The following is a 5,923-nucleotide window of genomic DNA, read 5'->3' as shown; positions in this document are numbered from 1 at the left end:
GGACCTGGCTCAGCTTTGTGGGTCAGTCGTGCCGCTGCTGCCACCTTATCCTTGTGCTGGGGACAGACCATGAGAAGTCTTCACAGCCGGTAGCTTCCGTACGTGATACCGTACGTGATATACATATATTATTTTTACTGAAATAAATGCAACAGATTCAAGTTCATTCCCCTTTGCTAGAACTGTTCCCTTCCCTGCCCTGAGAACTTCATGCCTTCGAGCCTGCCACCAGGCACTCCCTGGCTTGTCATCTGCCCCCCTCCCCCTCACCATGGGAAAGGGGCCCCAGGATGAGCAGAGGACACACGGCACGAGAGGTGACTGGAAGGAGGGCCTACCTCGACGAGATTTCTAACGAACTCTGAGAACCTGAGGAATTGTGAAGGACTCAAAGAGGGAGCTGAGGTTCAAGGTCACTGGGCTTTTTGTTGTTGTTGTTGTTAAAGATTTTGTTTATTTATTTGAGAGAGACAGAGTGGGAGAGAGAGCACAAGCAGGGGGAGCGGCAGGCAGAGAGAGAAGCAGACTCCCCGCTGAGCAGGGAGCCCAACTCGGGGCTCTATGCCAGGACCCTGGGATCATGACCTGAGCTGAAGGCAGACGCTTAACTGACTGAGCCACCCAGGCACCCTAAGGTCACTGGGTTTTATCTGCAGTTGAATCAGACTCAGACAGTCTGGTCTTAGTCTCCAGAAGGGACAGCCTGGAGGTCGTGAGAGTGCTCATCACAGAAGCCCTGTCCGCAGGAAAGCTTGTTGCTGAACTCCTTCCAGCAGGAATCTCCTAATCAGCACCCAGCCATGCCAGCCCGGCCGCACCCTTCACCACACCTAGTGGTACATCAGTAGCTGTCACCGTGCACCGCGCCCCCCTGCCCTGCATTCTGCACATCCTCGCCCATCTCCCAAGGGTCCTGCCTTCACTGTCCACCTGTGCCTCAGTAACTTCTCACTGGCTTCGGAGCAGGTGGTCACACACCCGCTCAGGCACCGACTGGGTCTTGAATGAACAGCCGTCACAGAAGCCCTCCCCGCGGGCCCGGCAGTGGTGCCGGAGGTCACTATCTCTGAAGGATGGAGCTTACCTGGTGCAGCTCCAGAAGGCACAGGCGAGCTGGTCCATCAGCCAGAAAGTCACAGCGCCGGTGGGCCCATGGCTAAGCTCAGACACCAACTGAGCCGTGAAGTTCATCCTGTGCAAGAGGCGCTAGGCAGTGCTGTTGTTGACCTTCAGAAATCCATCACTGCAGGCCACGTGGGCGCAGTCTCTGTCTGCACCCAGCTATCCTCAGAATCTTGGTTCCCAAACCAGGATTGCTGGCTATGATAGGCCACATCACAGTTAGGACATTCAATCACATACCCAGACCCCAGGCACATTTTTTTGAGACCCATCCAGTGGGAGTGGGTGGAAGCCAATGTCCTGGGCACTCGGCTGGCTTCCTTGCCTTTCTCCCAACAGGCCTTGTGGGTATAAACTCAGTAGTCCTGCCGGTGGGAGTACCTGCAGCGGCCTTGACTTCATGAAGTACTCCTTTCCTAAGATTCACGCAGCGCTTACACGCAGCCCCACAGCCGAGGCCCCAGGAGGAGGGTCCAGGGTGCCGGGGAGAATGATCGAGGGCGCAAAGCCTGCCGAAGCCCGGGGGATTCCGTGGGAAGTGGTAAGTCCTCGTTCCCTTGTAGTGAATGGAACTGAAGGCTTCAGAGAAGCCACCCCGCTTCCAGAACAGGTCCTGGACGAGCTTTTCTGGCACCTCGAGGGCTGCTCAGAGCCCAGCAGATGAGTGTGCTCAGTGTCCTGGAAAATGACAACAGCAGTGCCCGGCGTGGACCAGGGGACATCCAGGCCACAGCGGGCAGGGCAGCCGTGAGCTCCTTGGGAGAGGGCTTCACATACGCTTCAGAGGCGTCCCCAAGGCACTTGAAGGGGTCATGATGCAGCCCATCTGCATGAGTTCCAAGGATGGCAAGGTCTGAGGTGGCCAGGCCCTTCAGCAGCAGCTGTGCTGTCTGGCTGGGACTCACCGTAGCCCCCGGGAGCCCCTCCACATCTGTTACTCCTGCTCCGTGGCCCAGGTTGTGCACTGCCCATACTCTCACGGTGCAGGGCTCCCGGGCAGGGGAGGTTTTGAAGGCTTCCCGGCCATAAAAGAAAGTGTGGTTGAGGTGTGAGACTTTCCATCAGCAGTATTTCCGAAAATGGAAACCACCTTCCAGGGCTGACTGGGTTTGCAGTCCAATTTCCTAATAGTCCCCTTCACTGGCGACTGGAATGTGTCTTCCTTTCTCTCCGCTTGGAGGAAACTCACAACTTTCCCAGTCATCTTCTTCCTCCTGGTCTCATCCTGCTCTTCTTCCTTCAGCAACCCCCGGACCTTAGTGATGTGGTACACAGCAAGGGGCTGTCTCCCTTTGCTACCCCCCAGGTGAGTCCTCTCTGGCACCCCGGGCACAAGTTGATTTTACAGGTCTGGCCCCTTCTGGCACCTTCTGCCTCATACCTGGGTGCCCTCTGCCTCGCACCTGGCCCTGGTGAATGCCCCCTGGGGCCCTTGCTGGGGCGGCTAAGGGGTGCAGCCGGGTTGGAGTCCTATTGTCCCAGGGCTTCTCCCGCCAATGATGCTCCTTCTCACAGAGGAAACACTGCAGACTGCAGCACTCACCACACCAAAGGCAGCTTGGTCAGCCCCGCCGCAGGCCTAACTTTCCTGGCACCTCAGCCCCGAATTCAGGCCCTTCTCTGCTGGGGGAATCTGGGCACTCATACTCAGATCGGTAAGGAAAAATCACCCACCATACAACCATGCCTGGGCTTTCCCCAGGAGTGACGACAAAGGCTTTGGGTCTGAAGGCTGAATGGAATTGCCACAGGGTTCTGAACACCTTAAAACAAAACAAACAAAACCCTTTGTGGTCCTATTAGAATACTCACAGATGTTCAAATTTTAAATTTTCTGCCTCCAAGATACCTGTATCAGCAGCAATGTTGATTTGGTTTCATGCTTTCATCCTTCATAAGGGGTAGGCAAATAGTGGGTCAAAATGAACTTGAAAGGGTCTTTTATGGCTTTGAGAGATCTGATGGGTTCACTGAGGCGGGCTTATCAGCTGGGTCTCAACCACAAGTTTTTGCTAATGAAAGAGAGTGGTCAGGAGCTTTTCAATATAATCCAACTTCAAGTCAATATTTCAAGGGGCACCACAGAGCAGCTTGGCGAGGGCAGGGTGGGGTTGGGCGACAGTGGGTCACCCGTGGGGACAGAGGCTGTTCCTCGGGGCACCGGTGGACCCATCCTCATCCCCGTCTCTGCCCCCCTCCTCCTTCACTGCCTCCCAGGCTCCTCCTCCCTTATTGTCAGCTGGGATCCGCTCCTAGGTTTAGTTTTAAACCAGTGATTCAAAGCACAATTTAGCTGTTCCTCTGAAGACTTTAACTCAAAAAAAAAAAAAAAAAAAAATCCAATGGGGGATAATTGTTCACATCTGCCTAATGATGTTTCTATGTGAAAAAGCATAATAGAATGTAAGATTTTGAGTTACAATAGCTTTCAGTTTATAATTAAAATCAAAAGGGTAAAATTCAAGTGAAAGCACTAGATACTTCTGAAAGGTATTCTTTATATGAGGACTCGAGGCAACACATTTGGTTAGCAATATCAGACATTGATTTTTTTTTCCTGATTTTTTTCTACTTTTGTGCAGGTGAGGTAGGAAGGAGCAGATGTTTTGGTCTAGCAAGACAGTAATTCACTTCATTATGACTACTTGCCTTCACCTTGTTTGTGCCGTTCATTGTGAACAGAGGCCCACAATGCTGCCGATGGGGCCTGAAACGTACCATATGGAACCAGAGGGCTTTGGGGGAACTGAAAATCATTGCCCTGGCCTCACTCAGTCACATGTCTCCAGGCAAAATCATACCCTGTCGTCCATGAGGATTCAGAGAGCCCCAGCTTGGACTGAGCTGCTATTACTGACCACAGCCCTCGTTGCCCTGGGCCCACAACACCCTCAGCCACAGGACTGAGCGCACTAATGCTGGCCAGATGTCAGAGACCAATGACTGGAGAGCAGGCTTGTGTTGGAGAGAACACAGCTCTAGGGCAAGACTGGTGAATGAAGTAGGGTAGGGGTGAGTGGGGTCTGACCGGTGCACAACGGAGAAATCCAAGTGTGCTGTGAGTTCAACTGAAGCCAAGATTCCGATGAAAGACTAATGTGGTAGACAGTAGGTGCTCCACGAATGCTTCTTAACTGGATAAATCAGAAGATGCTGGTCAGAGGGTCCTGGGTGGGGGTGGGCTGGGGAACCAGCTGGGGTTGTTAAGGGCCTGTGGAAAGACTTATTGCAGCTTGAACCAGGGGGCTTCCTTGGAGGGGTGGGCACCAAGCTGCAGGATTGAACACAAAAGCCGGGCTTGTTTCAGTGAGGTGGGGCAGAAACTGCTCGTTGCCAACCCAGTATCTACTCTCACCTTTTTCCTTAGTAACGCAATGCAGATTTTAATCTCGGGGTCAATGTGCCCTGCTGAATGATACATTCATCTGCCACATTTACAGCTGCCATGGCCATTGAGGCATAAGCCTAAACTGTCGTGTGGGTCTTCTGTGAAGATTCTTTAAGAGGTGCTACTCTACTGACATACTCATTTTTTCCCCCTTCTCCCTTCCCCCTGCGCCTTCCTGGAATAGGAAGATCAGTGTGATGGCTGGTGCTCTGGCTGCTACAATGGACCATGAAGTGAATGTGAAGATGGAAGCCATATGCTAAGAATGGCAGAACAAAAAGAGAGAGAGAACCTGGAACCTTGATGACACTATAGCTCCCATACCAGCCAGATTTCAGCCTTCTTTTACGTGAGAGAGAAATAAGCTTCTATCTTGTTGAAACCACTGTTATCTCTTCATTCACCTGGGACATCACAAGCCTAGCAATCTTGAGAAGCCTTTGAAGAGTGAAAAATTAGGGTTTTTATTTGTTTGGTTTTTGGTATATTTAAGTTAAGTAGGCTGTAAGACAAAGGTGATTTAAAATGACAAAATAGTCTGACTCTCTGAGTTCAGTCATAAAAAGTAACGAAGGGGTTATGTATTATTGTGTTATGTATTTATTTGGCTTAAATAAAAATAGGCTTTATTCTCTCATGTAATTAAGAAGTCCAGAGGTCACGTAGGCTTCAGATAAGGATGTCAGTGAAGACATCAGTCTCACCTAATGACCACAAGTTCCCTGAAGCTCTTGGCAAAGTCTTCTTGTATCTGGACCGGGTCCCCAAACCAATCACTGTGGCTAGGATATATATGACAAAGGAACCCACCAGATGGTCCACTCAGAGACTTGTAACAAGGTTTTTCCTCCAAACAGCATGGTTGGGGAGGTATGGGACCTTACTGGGAGGGAGAAAAAAAAGGGAAAGTGTGTGGGGAGGCCACCATGTGTCCTGTACCTCTCCTGGCCATCCTCACCAGCAAGTGTTATTAAAGGAGTGTCATTTAAAGGAGTTTTTTAAAAGGCAAAGGTTTCTTGGGGCGCCTGGGTGGCTCAGTCGTTAAGTGTCTGCCTTCGGCTCAGGTCATGATCCCAGAGCCCTGTGATCAAGCCCCGCATCGGGCTCCCTGCTCGGCGGGAAGCCTTCTTCTCCCTCTCCCACTCCCCCTGCTTGTGTTCCTGCTCTCGCTATCTCTCTCTCTCTCTGTCAAATAAATAAATAAAATATTTAAAAAAAAAATTTTTTAATAAATAAATAATAAATAAAAAGGCAAAGATTTCTTGCTCTCAAAGACGTTTCTACTAGCCTGGAAGCCAGTTAATAGGCTTATTGGTTTGAGGGAAGGCATAGGATTTCCCGACAACCTTTACTACTCTTAACTTTCATTCATTGATTCAATAGTAGATATTTCTTGGGTGCTAGCCGGCAGGT

At 50.8% G+C, this 5,923-nt stretch overlaps 1 pseudogene across 1 annotated transcript; it reads right to left on the bottom strand.

Moving 5' to 3' along the window:
- Nucleotides 1-609: 609 nt before the first annotated feature.
- Nucleotides 610-5,545, bottom strand: LOC118002098 (annotated as a pseudogene). Its single transcript, XR_004676936.1, has one exon. The product of XR_004676936.1 is annotated as a zinc finger FYVE domain-containing protein 1-like (transcript).
- Between the last annotated feature and the right edge of the window lie 378 nt (nucleotides 5,546-5,923).

The sequence above is a fragment of the Mirounga leonina genome, unplaced genomic scaffold (assembly GCF_011800145.1).
Source record: "Mirounga leonina isolate KUSES-001 unplaced genomic scaffold, KU_Mleo_1.0 Mir_82, whole genome shotgun sequence".
Classification (NCBI taxonomy): domain Eukaryota; kingdom Metazoa; phylum Chordata; class Mammalia; order Carnivora; family Phocidae; genus Mirounga; species Mirounga leonina.
This window is presented reverse-complemented; position numbering and strand designations above follow the sequence as displayed.